Source organism: Ovis canadensis, chromosome 19 (assembly GCF_042477335.2).
Source record: "Ovis canadensis isolate MfBH-ARS-UI-01 breed Bighorn chromosome 19, ARS-UI_OviCan_v2, whole genome shotgun sequence".
NCBI lineage: Eukaryota > Metazoa > Chordata > Mammalia > Artiodactyla > Bovidae > Ovis > Ovis canadensis.
In genome coordinates, this window is record NC_091263.1 from 66,325,823 (window position 1) to 66,342,888 (window position 17,066).

Here is a 17,066-nt window from a genome sequence, read left to right on the forward strand (position 1 = left end):
GAGTGGATAACAGCTGGAGCGAAGGTCTATTACAAAATAGAGTGGAGCCTGGATAGCAGTGCATTCGTACTCCTTTACATTCCACCCATTGTCCCACCTCAAGCCACACCTTTTTTGGGATCTTAGTTGCCCAATCAGCAGAGAAAGTGTGGAGTCCTAAACAATGGACCATTCCCTCAGTCTTCAGACACAATTCCCTTCTGGTTTGCCTCTTTAGTAGAGGCCTGATCCCAGCCTTTAAAAAAAAGATTATAAGATGATTTGTTAAGGAAGGCAATTTGTGATACCAAAGTCCATTGGGTATTACTGTTACTGTGCTCAAAGATTTGGAAGGGAGAGCACATCCCCAGAGTGAGCACTAGTCTCCCCACTGCCTCTTCCAGATGGTTTATTAACCCAGGCTTCCCTGGTGGCTCAGAGGATAAAGCATCTGCCTGCAATGCAGGAGACCAGGGTTCGATCCCTGGGTTGGGAAGATCCCCTGGAGAAGGAAATGGCAACCCACTCCAGTATTCTTGCCTGGGGAATCCCACGGACAGAGGAGCCTGGTGGGCTACAGTCCATGGGGTCACAAAGAATCCGACACGACCAAGCGACCGACTCTTGGTGACCCTATGGACTAACCGACAGGCTCCTCTGTCCATGGGATTCTCCAGGCAAGAATACTGGGGTGGGCTGCCATATCCTCATATGTATGTATGTATATATACACATACATTTAAAGAGAGTTTTATATATATATATAGGCAGGTGATTTTCAACCACATGTAAAATCACATGGCTGTAGTCAGTTTAACCCATCCCATACTGCAGTTCCTTCCCAAAGACCCCATATTCCTAATGAGAAGATTTGAACATTCTGATTAGTTAGACCACAGACTAAGTTGCATGGCGAAAATAGTTCAATATCCACAATATCTACAACTATATTATTTGTACACATTTAAAAGCATATAAAATGCCCCAAAATATTGCAGCCTTGTTAATCTGCTATTCCCCAATACAAAGTAGAAAGTTACCCCCCCCAAAAAAAAAACTGGGAAAAAAATGAAAGCATATTAAATGTTATTTAGATATGCTTTTTCTCAGTCTTTCACAATGAAATGTTATTAGAACTCTTCAACATCTATTTCTGTATCATTTGCTAGTTTCCTTGGACCTATCTTTTACCCAGTTTATATGAAGTGACAGCACTTTATTCATTTATGAAAAACTGCGCCAAGACAAAGTATCCATTCTGGTAATTAGGGTTTTCTTACTTGTCATGTCAGTGTATGTTAATGATTTCTATAAGATGCCTACCTTTTTTAATGAGAAATTTCAGACATATAAATGTACACTAAGTAGACTTCTCTGCCAGTCACACAGCTTCAATATCAACTCAGCCAGTCTTTCCTCCTCACCTCATACCACACATTGCTTTTTAAATTTACTTTGAGAGAGTTCTTTGGCAGTCCAGTGGTTAGGACTGCACATTTCTACTGCAGGGGGCACAGGTTCAATCCCTGGTCAAGGAACTAAGATCCTGCATGCTATGTGGAACAACCAAAAATAAGTGAGCAGGTAGTACTTCTGGATTATTGCAAAAGCCAGCTGGTCTCCTATCAGGCCTGTTGTCACAGTCACCTTGCTAAAGTGAAGAATTAGTTCAAACTATTCTTCCTTGAGAATTTAATTGCCTATAAAATGAAATCTGAACTGTAGCCCATGTGCTAAGATATAACCGCAGCCTTATCTACATTCATCTTAAGCTTCCATCACAGGGTGGGATTCTGTTTTCACCCTGCCCTCTGAACTTAGCTTGTTAGAGCTGGAAGCACTCCATGGAGAAAGTTTACATGTAGTAAACAGTGGGCACCCACAAGTTTGAGGGCTGGTTAACTGAAAACCTTGGGCAAAACAACACATTAAAAAAAAAAAAAAGAGGGCACCTGTGTGCCAGGCCTGATGCTTTGGTTCAGGTAAGAATTTTCAGAGGACATAAGGATGTATAAAAAATAGTTCAACACTCATATTCCACACACAGCTTAAGAATAAACACCATGGCTGAAGTCCCCTGCCTATCCCAGCCTTGTTATAAACCCTCTAGTCTTCCCCCATCCTTCTTGAGCTAACCATTATCCTTCACTGGCATGACTTATTTCCTAAGCAAGAGGTACATAATGGTTTTTCATGTTTAAAACTTCACCTAAGTCTCTCCATCCTGTGTGCATTTATCTGTAACTCTGGTTTTGACTACTCTGCCGCTCACACAACCACGTAAGGGCACTTGTCCAGGAAGGTCATGAGTTAGTAGTGACTCACCAGATCAACCTCTCCAGAAAGGAACCTGGAAGTAAGCCGCTTCTCTCCGGGGCCTGATCTCAGGGATCACAAAGGGCCATTGAGGTGCCCTGTGGCCACCTCTGTCCCAACATTTGGATACCCTGATACCCACTTCAGGTCTACTGGGAAGGAGGACTTATACGTGGAAGAAGAGCTGGGTTGTGTTGTTTTGTTTTTTACTGCACTGGGTACTTCTTGCTGTTTGAGGGCGGCAGATAGGGGCTTCTCATCACAGTGGCCTCTTGTTGCGGAGCATGGGCTCTAGGGCACTTAGGCTGAACAGCTGCGATGCGTGGGCTTAGTTACCTAGAAACGTGGGGTCTTCCTGGGCCCGGGATCAAACCCGCGTGCCCTGCATTGTCAAAGCGGATTCTAAGCCACTGGGCCACCAGGGAAACCCACAAAGAGCTGTTTCTATTATGTGCTCATTCAACAGACATTCGAATTGTGCCAGGCCCTGGAGATAAGGAGGTGGATACGATGCAGGTTCGCCTTCAGAAAGCTCACTGACTAATGAATGGAATAGTCACTTAAAGATCAGGAGCCTTTGGGAGTAACACTTGGGTATAACAGAAGCTACAATAAAAGACAGGTTCAGAGGAAATGGCACCCAAGAGGAGTGATAGGAAGCGTACAAGAGGTGACCTTTAAGCCTCATCTTGAAGTCTCAGGAGAGGGCATCCCAGGAATAACTAAATGCCACAAAGGTGACAGCATGCATTCATTGAACGTAGGGAGGCAAGAATGAGGTCTAGGGGTCAGGGGCAGTGAAGAGGGACATTCCTTCAATGTGGAGCTGGGGGCTCTGCTTCAGGGATGTCAGAGCAGGACTTCTCAAAGAAACGCAAGAGGAACAGGTTAAAAGGATTCTGACTCCGTAGGGCTGGGGCCTAAAGTCTGCATTTCTAACAAGCGCTCCTGATGCTGCAGGACAACACTTTAAACAACCAGCTTGTGAGAAGCAGTCCAGTCGCTGAGGGCAGAGCAGAGGCTGGCTGGCTGGTGAGGAGAGATAAGGGCACTGGAGAGAAGGGCAGTAGGCGTGAGGATCTGGTGAGGCTGGCGGGGGAGGGGGGGCCCTCACTCCTAAACTGAGGAACTGGGTAGACCCTTGGCATGTGTGCGACTCCGCAACCCTATGCACTGTAGCCCGCCAGGCTCCTCTGTCCATGGGATTTCCCAGGCAAGAATCCTGGAGTGGGTTGCCACGCCCTCCTCCAGGGGGCCTTCCCAACCCAGGGATCAAACCCGTGTCTCAGGTCTGCCTGCACTGGCAGGTGGGTTCTTTACCACTAGCATCACCTTGGGCCTCCCTGGTGGCTCAGCTGGTAAAGAATCCGCCTGCAATGCAAGAGACCCCGGTTCAATTCCTGGGTCAGGAAGATCCCCTGGAGAAGGAAACAGCTACCCACTCCAGTATTCTGACCTGGAGAATTCCATGGACTATTCCATGGGGTAAGAGACCGACTGAGTGCCTTTCACAAAGGTCACTGGGAAGACCTTTGGCACTTAGAGCAAAAAATACAGGAGGAAAGGAAGTATGTGCACTGAGGAACTTTATAAAATTACTGACCTGTATCCCTCATAAATATCAGTGTCACACACAATAGAGGCTAACTTTTCAGATTAAGGAGACTCAAGACATGACAAGTAAATGAAATATGTGAACCTGAATTGAGTCTGGGACAAAACAGAAACAAAAAGTGCTAGACAGGACATTTTGGGGACAATTATCCAAGCTGAAATACACAGTATTAATTAGGTTAAAATATTGTCTCAATGTTACATTTTCTGAATTTTATAATTATATAAGGATATCCTTATTTTTAGGAAATGACACTGAAGGTTAAGGACTATGATGTAACCTACTTCCAGATGGTTTAATAAACTCTAACTAAGAGTGTGTGTGTGTGATGGAAACAAAGGATAAGAAAGCAAATGGGGCAAATGTTAAAAATAAATAACTCTCAGTAAGGAGGGTAGGGCTTCTCCTGCAGCTCAGTGGTACCTCCACAGTCGGTAAAGAATCTGCCTGCAATGCAGGAATCCGCCTGCAATGCAGGAGACCCGGGTTCGATTCCTGGGTCCGGAATATCCCCTGGCGAAGGAAATGTCAACACATTTCAGCATTCTTGCCTGGAAAATCCCAAGGACAGAGGAGCCTGATGGGCTACAGTCCATGGGGTCCCAAGAGTCGGACATGACTTAGAGACTTAATCACCACCAAAGCGGGTAAGGGACTTCTTTGTACTATTTTTGCGACTTTTCTCGAAGTATGATGTTATTTCGAAAGAAAACGTACGAGGAAACAGCAGTGCTGAGCACCGCCTACGTGGACAGGGCGGGTTAAGACAGTGGATTGTACAGATTCTGGGTGGTCAGGGGGTGAACGCGAGGGGATTGCCCCGGAGAAGTATCCACACTGGGGACAGCAACTTGTCCCAGATGTGCAAACGGCAGTTGAAAGGACTGGTGTAGGACAGAGGTCTCTGTGGCGGCGGAGACCCGAGAGAAGGGGAGCAGGAGGCGGGAGGGAGGTCAGCTCCAGCGGGGAGAGGGAGGGAGAAGGCGTGGGTCCGAAGGCCCAGTGCCCCCAAGGGAGGGCCACAGAGATGTAAACTCCGCCGCCTGGGGCCGGAATGTCGCTGAGACCTTGGTGAACAAAGGCTGCCCACATTGGGCGGGGGCGGAGGCGGAGGCGGGAACAGCTACTGGAGCTGGGTGATCTCGGGCAGTTCTCAGACCCTGTGACAGTGACCTAGCGGCAGGGATGGGGGGTGGGGATTACCTTGGTGATTCTAAGACCTCAAGACTGTGGTCTTTCTAATTTCCATGTGATGACGCCTGGAAGTCGTGTAAGGCCCAGGGCTCCCTGTTTGCACACTCTGAGAACCAAGAGATCAGCTCTTCGGAGGCTAGCACCTTCCAGGGATGGACAAGGGGGTTCAGCAATTCTTGCGGCAAAGTCAAATCCCCCAGCCTGGCGCCTCCGCCCACATTTCCTTTGTTCTCTCCTTTCTCTGGGCTTGTAGGCGCGATCGCGGCAATAACCAGGCTACGCCACCAGGTGGCGACGGTGCCCCAAAGTTAACCTCCTCAAGCATCTGCCTTCCAGCCGCTCTTCCCGGAATCAGCGACTGGGAGGAGCTGCGTGTCTCCAGGAGCCCCCCACCGCTCCCTGGCTTCCAGCTGCATTCAAGACCGTCCTCTCTGCTCCAGTGCAGGCAAAGCTGTGGCTCCCTTTTCAGCCTGCAATTCCTAGTAGCCTAGTTTGAAAGTATGCTTCGTGTACCACAAAGCAGGGACACCAAAAGGGGAAACAAAAAGAGGATTCAGGTGGGTTATCAGTGTATACTTTTTCAATAAATACGTCAAAGTAGTCATGGAAGAACAACTGATCTTTGTTGGGTCTCTCTATACTTCATTGTAGTTTATTTTGGATGACACGGACCAGAATCCATCTCAGTCTTCAGTATCTAATCCCTTCCCTCTTGGGTGGTCCTGACCAAATGCTAGGCCCTAACCAAGAAATAAGAAGATCTATGTTTCAATCCTGGCTCTGCCCCTAACTAGCTGTGTGCCTTTCTGGACTTCAGAGGTCTATTTCCTTTCATTTGACCTAGACCTGCTAGGTCTAGAAAGATCTAGAAAGAACCAGACAGCTTGTGATTTCTCTCCTGAGACAGTGATCTCTCTCTTCTGTCTCTAGAAAGGGACCTGCTCTGGCTGCAGAAGAAGCATCTCCATCTTGGAGATGTGCATGGAGATGAAGGACTCCTCCCGTAATCATCTGGAGGGCAACAACCCCAAGAAGGAGGTGGGCCATGATTTCTGCTTCTCTTTTCACCATTTGAGAGCTCCGCTCTTCCTTGGCAGCCACAGTGTTCTGTCTAGCTCTCAGACAGCATCATCTGCACCTCCAGGATCTTCAAATTCAACAAAAGCCAAGCCAAGAGGGTCACACTTTGCAGTGGTCTATAATTACCCAAAGTGAAAGTCACTCAGTCGTGTCTGACTCTTTGTGACCCCCATGGACTGTACAGTCCATGGAATTTTCCAGGCCAGAATACTGGAGCGGGTAGCCTTTCTTTCCCTTCTCCAGGGGATCTTCCCAACCCAGGGGTCAAAGCCAGGTCTTCCACATTGCAGGCGGATTCTTTACCAGCTGAGCCACAAGGGAAGCCCCTAAGAGCCAGAAGCTTGTTCCAGTTCTGTCTTGTTACCACTGTTTCCAAGATTACCTGCATTAACTTGACAGTCCAATGGACCAGAATCGCGAAGTCTTTTGAGACCTTGGGTTAAAAATGGGGAGGTTCAAATCCACACACCCTAGGCTGGGTCTTCCTGGTCCCCTCCCGCCTGGCACCCCTGGATGCTCTCACACACTAGGCATCCATGAAATTGGCAGCAGGTCTTATCTAATAAAGAATGGGCTTGGACAGCACCCCCACCCCTCTGACCCAGGACTCCTCTCCCTTTCTTGTGACCCTGTTCTCACCTCTGCTGACATCCCTGAGGAATGCCCCTCTTTTCCAGAGAATTCATTTAGCCTTGTAAAAATGAACAATATAATTATTGAAATTTAAAACTCAATTGATGAGTTAAATTACAGATTAGACCCAGCTGAAGAGACAATGCACTGGAGAAATATTCCAGAAAATTCTTTAGAATGTAACAGTAAGACAGATGGTTATCGTGCTTATACTGATGAGGAGAGTAGGAAAGAGGTAGAAAGAGAGAAGAAACAGAATATAATGAAAAGGTCTCACTACAGCAAATTTGAGTCCCCAAAGGAAAGAACAGAGAAAATGGAAGAAAGTTACTTTTTAAAGGAAGAGTGCCTGATGAAAAACTTGAATCCACAAAATCAAGAAAACCCATGAATCCTAAACAGAGTAAATGAGAAGAAAGCCACAGCTGGGCACATAATGTGGGCAGAATACCAACGATGGAGGATCTTGGGCTCATTCTGGATTGAAAGCCAGAGCATTTAACACAGGGACAATTTAACAGCTGTTCACCAGCAACAATGGGAGACTTGAGACCAGAGGAGGCTGTCCACAAACGGTAGATGGTCAAGTTAGAATGTGTAACTGGAGAAACCGCCTTGCAAGAATGAGAGTGAAAGGAAGAGAATTACAGATAAACAAGAACAGCGAGTTCCCCACCAAGAAAACCAAACTAGATGAACTTCCAAAGGATACGCTTCAAAAGCATGGGAAAGAATCCCAGGAGGTCAGTGATGCCGCAGGACCTGGGGACCAAGCACAGTGGTCAATACACAGATGTGAGTGTGGGAACAGGGTAGGTGGGCACTGCTGGCTCACACGCCCCCTCTAGGCTGTGTGCTCCGGAGACCAGGGACCATGGACGCATAGCAGACAGACAGACTCTGAGAGTGCCCCACAGCCTCACAAGACTTCCACTCAGAATCTGCGCCATCCTGTTCCCTGGAGACTGTTAGGAGCGTTATTTTCAGAGAGAAGTCTGGTTAGGTTAATGAAGGTAGTTCTGACATCTTCTTTCAATATAATTCTTGTAAGTGGTGTGTTACACATTATTGCAATCTTTGGTATTTTTCAAATACAAACCAAAAAAAGTGATTTTTATATTGAAACCAAAAGCAATGAATCTTGGGATCCAATAGTCATTTGATGCTTATATTCATAACAAACACCCGTGGCTTCAGGTTAGAAAAAAACAAAGGCTTTGCGCTGGCTGCCAAAGCAAAGCCATCCTCCTCAGTCTAGTTTTAGCAGGTTTTTTTTTTAAGACATCTTGGGACTTGCCTGGTGGTCCAGTGTTTAAGATTCCGTTCTTCCAGTGCAGGGGGCCCAGATTCGATCCTTCGTTGGGAAACTAAGATCCTCCATGCTGCATGACTTGGCCAAAAAAAAAAAAAAGACAATTTCATTACTGTTGAAATTGTTTCACTGTGAAAAATAAAAACAGGATGGTAATGCTGTTAAGTGTCATGGTCCTTCTCACCCTTCTTCCTAATCACACATGTGGCTCCGAAGAGAGAGCCTCTGTTAAGTTTGTCATATCCTTTTCTGGATACTTCTCTATGTACTTATAGTATTGATATCAGGAGAAGGCAATGGCACCCCACTCCAGTACTCTTGCCTGGAAAATCCCATGGATGGAGGAGCCTGGTAGGCTGCAGTCCATGGGGTCGTGAAGAGTCGGACACGACTGAGTGACTTCCCTTTCACTTTTCACTTTCATGCATTGGAGAAGGAAGTGGCAACCCACTCCAATGTTCTTGCCTGGAGAGTCCCAGGGATGGGGGAGCCTGGTGGGCTGCTGTCTATGGGGTCACACAGAGTCGGACACGACTAAAGTGACTTAGCACTTAGTACATATGAATATGGGTGTGTGTCATTTGTATTTGTATTCATACACACACATATATCTTTGTATAAGTAGGTTGTATATATGTGTCTACCTATATAGTATATGTATATATACATACTACACTAATAAATATATGCATAATACATGCATCATATCTGTATGTCTACATTTATCTCTCTATATATACTATATATATAACATAAAATAACAAAATTTTTATAATTACATTTTATTTATTATTAATTGAAGGATCATTGCTTTACAATATTGTGTTGGTTTCTGCCAAGCATCAACATGAATTAAATTTTTTCTGATATGGCAATTTCACTTCCAGAAATTTATTCCTCTGTAAATACTTACATGAGGTATATATACAAGAATGTTCACTGAAGTGTTACTTGAATATAAAAAATCAGACATATATATTATATGTGTGTGTGCGTGTGTGTGTATATATATATATAGAGAGAGAGAGACAGGAGAGAAAGTTCTTGTTATGCGGAAGTGCACATCTGGGAAGTCTTGCCCATTGGAGTGCACAGCCCCGCTGTATCCATGGTAACGGTCCAGGCTGCCACATGCATGACTGCCGTAAGCATAGACCGTCATCGCTCAAATGCTCCCCTAGGGCTGGATATCTCGATTGTTCACTTTTTTCTCCCCCTTTTAGTATTTACACGTGATGCTTCAGTGAAGATTCTTGTACATACAGTTCAGTGCAAGCAGTGAGGCAGGATAAGCTCCTGCAGAGGATTTGTTCCTGGAGATCAAGCGGCGGAGACTGACATTTTAATCGGCCTGGCCCACCTGCCTTCAGCGCAGCCGTGTTCATGTCCACTTCCACCCCCCAATGTAGGAGCGTGTTGAAGGCCCACCCGGTTTCCAGGCTGCTGCCACCCTTCTCTTAGTCTACTCCTCTCCCCCACGAAAGTGGACAACTTGCCCTTTTCCAAACGCCACGGCCACCTGATGTTCGCATACAGGACACTGAGAGCGCCACCCCCACAGAATGCTTCCTTCCTGGGCCAAGTTGGGGAAGCCCAGTGTTAACTTCCACATACTTTCCTTATTACAGGGCTTCTCCAAATCCTTCACCTGTGGGACACATTTCCAGAGAGGAGAGAGTGTTTTCCAAACCTATTTGCTCATAGCCCTTTTCCCGTGGAGCTGGGCTGCTGAGGACTGGTTTTCTGGTCACTGGTGTCTCCTCTGTGGTCACCCTTGCTTGATTCTCACGCGGTGGGGTTGCTCCCATCTCAGGGATGAGGACACTCATGCTCATCGATAGGTGAGTCACTTTTGCTTACTTGGCCACCAACAGCAGAGGTGGGAGTTGATGTTTGTGCTTCAGTTTCCTTACTTAGTCCTCCCACATCCAAGCTGCCTTCCTGACTCTCAGTTCTGGATTTGGGCTTCAGCTCCCTGAGCCCAGAAGCCACTTCTAGGTGACTGAAATACCACTCGATTCCCGTGAGACTTCACTTTCTAATTTATCTGGGGAAATTCTCCCTTGCCTTCTCTTCCTTGGGCTCATGCTGGGTTCTGAACAACTGGTTCAGAATAAGGGGAGAAGTTGGGAACACTAAAGTTCAGAGAGGGAAGTAAATTGTGCCCGCACCTGGGCAGAGGACACCTCCTGGCCACTCATGTTCCAGGGATGCTGGGTCTCTCCCCTGACACGCATAGGTGTTTGTTTTCCTGAGCCCCAGTCCTGGGCTTTCCTGGTGGCTCAGATGGTAAAGAATTTGCCTGCAATGCGGTAGACCCGGGATCAATCCCTCAGTTGGGAAGATCCCTGGGAGAAGGGAATGCAGCCACTCTAGTATTCTTGCCTGGAGAATCCCAAGGACAGAGAAACCTGGTGGGCCACAGTCCATGGGGTCACAAAGAGTCGGACATGACTGAGCGACTGACACACACAGTTCTGGGTGAGTTAATTCACTCAGATGTACTGTGATTCAGCTACAGTTCGTCTCAGCAATTCCCAGCCTGGGAGACACCCTGTCTCTCCCCTACTCCCTGCCCCACGCCTACCCTGCACCTTGAGGGCAAGGGCAGCTGGGCCGGTGGAAGCCGGGGCTGCTCACCAGCCTGGCATTTGCCGGCACCCAAACAACTGGGTTGTGGAGGGGGGAAGCTTGACAAGCCTTGGCAGCCGCCAAGCTAGCCAGGCGAGTAGGGAAAGCAGCCAGGCGGGGCCGAAAGAGGGTGCGACGACAGGTCTGGGAGCTGCGAGGCCTGCCCAGACATCTGGCTGGCTCGGGAAGCCAGGTGTGCTGACGAGTGTGGGCTGACCCAGAGCCCAGGCCACCGGGCATCTGATGAGCAGTGCTGGGTGAGGGAATGGGTGGATGGAAAGCTCACATTCATTATCTGCAAAACACAGCTAATAGCAGGGTGGTGTGAGAACGAAATGACAGTACACGTAAGGAACTTAAGACAGTTCCAGGAAGTGCTCAAAAATGCCAGATCTGACTATTGTGAATCCAGCACAGAGGGTCCAGTGGGTTCATCTCTCAACCTCCACAGAACTCGGAAACAACAGAGAAAATCCAAAGAGCAGCAAAAATCACCTTCCGCGGAGTCCTCAGGAAACCCCATTATTGAGCCCATTTTGCAGATGGGTAAACAGGCCTGGGGGCTTCCCAGGTGGTTCAGGGGTAAAGAATCCGCCTGCCAATGCAGGAGAGGTGGGTTCAACCCCTGGGTTGGAAAGATCTCCTGGAGGAGGAAATGGCAACCCACTCTAGTATTCTCGCCTTGGCAACCCACTCTAGTATTCTCGCCTCGGAAATCCAACGGACAGAAGAGCCTGGTGGGCTACAGTCCATGGGGTTGGGAAAGAGTTGGACACAACTTAGCCACTAAACAGCAACAACAAACAGGCCTGGAGGGGCTGGAAGTTACCACAAGTAACAGCTGAGGCTGGCATGTAGCTCCAGAGGGCCTGATCCATACCCCGGCTCAGGGAGAGCTGGTTCCTTTGCTCCCTCCACCTTCCCTCAACACCCACCACCTTGGGCAAGCCTGCTGAGGCAGCAGAAGCACAGGGGGAAACACAGCCTGAGAGGTGGGGCCACCTCCTCCAGGGCCCTCCCGCCCCGCCCTCTCCAGGCAGCCCCCGCCAGACCCCTCCTCCCTCCCAAGCCCCACCCCTCCCCCACCCCACCCCACCCCCGCCTTGTGGGGAAACCTAGGCTGTTGGCTCTCCTACTCCAGGAAGCCTTCCCCCACCCTGACTCAGCTGCCTGGGGGCTCCAGCAGCACTCTCACCCCTGGGTGGCACCATGGAAGTAGAGGGGGGCCCCACCTTCTCCCTGTGACTTTGGTGAACCAGAGAGACAGGGAGTTACTTCCTGAGGTGTTGGCTGCGCCCAGGAGACAGCTGGAAGAATTCTTTGCAGAAAGCTTCATCTAACAGTTGTCACTGAGCGCCGGGCACTAGGCACATGGGTGCTGCCGCTGAGAAGCCTGTCTGGGGGATCCTTGGCGGGTGGCCCATTCAAGGTGTTGGGTTCAGTGACCTTGGATGGCGCTACAGTGGCGCAGAGCAGGGACCCAGGTTTCAGATCTTCAGATCAGAAGAGCAAACTCTTCATATATTTATGGATTGATTTGGCTACGCCAGGTCTTTGTTGTAGCACGTGGGATCTAGTTCCCTGAGCAGGGATTGAATCTGGGCCCCCCGCCCTGGGTTCTTGAGTCTTGGCCACTGGACCACGAGGGAAGTCCCGAACTCTTTAAAAAGCTTCCTTCCATGTAAGGGAGTCCTCACCCTCAAGGAACTTCTATGGTTCTGTGGGGGTTCCTTCTGCCCTGTTGCCCTTCCGACAGGGCTAGTACCGTAGAAAAACCGTGGCTCTGTGTCATGTCCACACCTGTAAAGCGTGCACGTTGTATGGTGTGGAGGAAAAGCTTGTAAACCACTGGGCACAGAGTGGGCATTACATACACAGCTTTATTTCTCAGCCTAGATGTTCATTTTCCTTTCAAATGCAAGACGCCTCAACTTCCCAGGCAGCTTGGTCTCTGTCTGAAGGTCGCGGCAAGGTCTCATGTTCCGGTTTGCCCTACTGGCCTTTCCTGCCTGCTTCCTGCCTCCTGTCCGTCCCCAGCTTGCCTCAATGATTTGCCTGTTTACAGCCCACTGTTCCCTCCTGTGAAACACCTTTCTTCCCCTGCTTTGCATAGCAAACTTCTGCCAGTCCTTCTCACCTGGCCCAGTCCTCCTCCCCAGCATTTTCAGGCCCCGGGGCAGCATTCATCACCTCTCCTCTGTTCTCTCATGGGTTTGGCCGTGAGACTGTGTGCTCAGCCGTGTCCAGCTCTTTGTGACCCCATGGACTGTAGCCCACCAAGCTCTTCTCTCCATGGGATTTTTCAGGCAAGAATACTGGAGTGGGTTGCCATTCCCTTCTCCAGGGGATCTTCCCAACCCAGGGATCAAACCTAAAACTCTTGCATTGCAGGCAGATTCTTTACCTGCTAAGCCATCAGAGAAACCCTGGCCATGTGACTATATCATGTTTATCTTGGCTACCATTTCTCTTACTTCTTATCTTCATGTTTCTCTGGCTCTCCGTATTCTCAACAGTGTTGCAGAAACTGAGCTGGGTAGAGGAGTTGTGCACTTTTTAGGGTGGGGAACAGGATCACCCCCAGAACCTGCAGCTTAGCTGGGCGATGTTCGTGGCTTGCTCAATGTCACACTCGACGACTCCTCCCAACGCTGGTGTCCAGGCAGGAGCTGCACGGGCCTCTAGGTACTGAGGCTCCCACCTCGCCTGGGAGTGGCCAGATGGCAGTGAGTCCTGCCCCTGCACGTAGGTGGGGCAGGGCCAGGAGCCCATGTGTCTCCATGACTGTGAAGAGTAAGGCCTTCTGTCCAAGACCAGCTCAAAGGCCTCCTTGGCCAGGACTCCATCTGAACACAGAAGTCTTGGATCCTGGCCCTGAGCCCCCATAGAGGCACTGAGGCACTGCAGAAAGTAGAATTACCCTTTAATTAGGATAAATGTTCATAGGTCTCCCCAGCCAGGCAGAATCAAATTCAGGCCAGGACATAGCACCCACGGCATGCTCTCTGGCTTCCCAGAACCTCTGAACACTCCCCACTCTGAGTCCCACTCCTCCAGGTAGAAGCCAGACCTAAGCTTTCTCAGCCTCTTTATAGCTGGGGCACCGCCTGGGCCCTGGGCCCTGGGCCCTGCTCCCTGCTCCGTCATTGGCAGCTGAGAACCCAGCTGGACACGGGCATCATGCAGAGGCTGCACTGTGTTTTGGGCAGGTGCCTCCTGCCCAAACTTCTGTGTTCAGATGGAGTCCTGGCCAAGGAGATGAATCAGAACCAGCAACTCCAGTAGGGCCGTGGGGAAAAGACTACAATGAGGGGAGGCGTCCTGCGTCCCAGGAGCACAGACTGTGGAGACTGGTGGGGAGAGGCCCAGTCTTACTCATTTATTAATGACCCTGTCCTTCCAGCAGTGAAGCGTCCCGTAAAGTAAAATGGATTGTATGTCTGAAAACATTCATTGGAGGCTGTTGTGCCACCGTTTAGTTGGGATCTTGGATAAATCACCACATCCTCAGAGCCTCCGTTCTCCTATCATCAGACTGAAAGTAGGAGGAAGGTAAAACAAGGCAATGCATGGAAAAGAGCTTTAAAAATGGTCAAGCACTGTACTAGGTTTTAAAGTTTACTTATGTATTTTTTGATTGCACTGCGTCTTCTCTGCCGCGCGTGGGCTTTCTCTAGTTTCGGCAAGCGGGTGCTACCTCTCCTCGCCGTGTGCAGGCTTCTCATTGCGGTGGCTTCTCTTGTTGCAGAGCACGGGCTCTAGGGAGTGTGGGCTTCAGTAGTTGTGGCCCAAGGGTTTAGTTGCTCCTTGGCATGTGGAATCTTCGCCCAGGGACTGAAGCCCTGTCCCCTGCCTTTGCAGGTGGCCTCCTATGTACTGCGCCACCAGAGAAGTCCCAGCACTGTACCGTTTTCATTTCTAGTGCGTTTCATAGATTCTGGCACACTGTTGACACTTGAGGGTTTCTAGTGACTAGATGAACAAGTAAATGAATGAACAAACCAATGGATGAGCGAATGGATAGCAGGAACTCAGGAATTGCTTTTTTTTTTTTCAAAATACTTCATTTATAATAATTTCCCCCATTATTTGTTTTTCCTGTCATTTATTTGGCTGTGCTGGGTTTTAGTTGTGACATGTGGGATCTAGTTTCCCTGACCAGGGATTAAACCTGGGTTCCCTGCTTTGGGAGTATGGAGTCGTAGCTACTGGACTACCAGGGAAGTCCCAGTAAATGCTTTATTAAAAATAAAGTATAAATAAGAAAAGTGCCACTTTTGACACGTTTACTGTCAGCCAATAGGCTTTCCTGATAGCTCAGTTGGTAAAGAATCTGCCTGCAATGCAGGAGACCATGGTTCAATCCCTGGGTCAGGAGGGAGGATAGGCTACCCACTCCAGTATTCTTGCCTGGAGAATCCCATGGAGAGAGGAGCCTGGCGGGCTACAGTCTATGGGGTCGCAAGAGTCGGACACGACTGAGAGACTAAGCACACAGCACAGAGTGAGCTGAGAGTTTCACAAACCTTCTCTCACTTAATTTTCACTGTAACCTCGTGCGATGATTGTTTCCACTGTAAGGATGAGAAAACTGAGACCCAGAGATGTTAAGTAGTTTGCCTAAGGTCACATACCTAGTGGGTGGCAGGGCTAGGATTCACGCTCCTGGCTTTATTCTCAGCTACTTGTTATAATCCATTCTGCACTATTGCTGTTTCTGTTGTTCACCCCACGGACTGTAGAACACCAGGCTTCTCTGTCCTCCACTATCTCCCGGAGTCTCCTCAAACTCATGTCCATTGAATTGGTGATGCCGTCCAATCATTTCATCCTCTGTCGTCCCCTTCTCCTTCTGCCTTCAGTCTTTCCCAGCATCAGGGTCTTTTCCAATGAGTCATCTCTTCACATCAGGTGGCCAAAGTATTGGAGCTTCAGTTTCAGCATCTGTACTATATGCACAGGCACTTTCCAACCTGTCACCCAGCCTCTTATTACTACATGAAAACACAACTCTAATCCACCATTCTGATGCATCTCTATAACTCCTGGCAGGGCCACCGTTTGACTTGACAAATCCAGAGAGCGAGTCAAGAATGGCAGTTTCCTGAGAGGCCGTTTCCCCAAAAGGGTCCTTGTTTCTACCCACAATGGTGCCAGAAGTGAAGTCTTTACCTCTCTCTGAATCTCTTTGACCTGGGACCTACGTATCCTCCACGGGTTGCCAGAGCAGCTGCACCCAACCAATCTCTTCCTCTTATCTCATCTGCCCCCAGAGGTCAGCGGGATGAAAAACATCACCTTCATCATAGGAAAGAGCCCAAGGTCGCTGCTGCCACAAGTCCGCACAGGAATGCAAGCCCTGATATTTGAACTCTGAGGCCAGAACCTCCTCTCCTGAATGCTTAAGATATGAGCCAGAAACTACCTGGACACAGGAGAGGTTTCCTGGAATGGGAGAAGGGGAACTGGCTCAGGGCAAAGGGCCTTAGCCAATCAGCCTTTGCTCCACTGATTCCTTTGGGGCCCTTGCAAGGGACAGTGTATGTGTCCAGGATAACAGCTTTGGTGTCCCTCTTGTGTGGCAGATGTAAGGATTCGGGAGTGGAGAGGAAAAATACTTTCCTGTACAGCAGCTGGGATGCCCCTGAGAGACAGGAAGAATCTTGCTGTGTCAGATATGAAGTCAGCCAAACCAGGGAAGCTGAATAGCAGCAAAAATCAGGGGGTGTCGGGATTAGAAGGCCAGTGTTTGGGTCCTTGGTTTGCTCTGACCGCTGTGCACGTACACAGGATGCTCCTTTTGGACCAGATTGTGCTGCATCCATGGGGACACCTAGGCTCGGTGATGCTCAGGAGGCATGAGACACTCCAGGACTATCAAGAAATCTGGGTCAATCCTGTTTTCATTCTCTTCCCTGCTGGCTGCTTTGAGCAGTTTAATTTAACTGAAAGGCAAAATCCTTTAATCACCAGTTCTAAATCAAGGCATGACATTTGGGGTAATAGTGGGGGAGAGCGATGACCAGTGGGTAAGGTGAGGCTGCAGGGAGACAAACCCTGAGGAGGAGTCCAAGTTTGGTCTTAGCTGCTGGCAGGAGAGCCTGGCCCTCCCTTTTGCTCTTAGTTGCTAACAGTATTGGTGGCAGACACCCTGAGGACTCGGGAGGAGAGACTTAGTAAATTATGGTTTACCTCTAAGGACAGCCTTTGGGAGCACATGTCCACACAAAGGGCTTGTATGGGAAAGTTCATAATAGCATTATTCACAATACCAAAAACTGGAAACACTTCAGGTGTCCATCATTG

The 17,066-nt window shown here is 48.9% G+C and overlaps 1 long non-coding RNA gene across 1 annotated transcript; it reads left to right on the forward strand.

Annotated features, from left to right (window-relative positions):
* Window positions 1–5,227: 5,227 nt before the first annotated feature.
* On the forward strand, window positions 5,228–8,294 carry LOC138424742 (uncharacterized). The gene is made up of 2 exons (XR_011250955.1): window positions 5,228–5,661; window positions 6,035–8,294. It is a non-coding gene; the product is annotated as an uncharacterized lncRNA (long non-coding RNA).
* The last annotated feature ends 8,772 nt before the right edge of the window (window positions 8,295–17,066 follow it).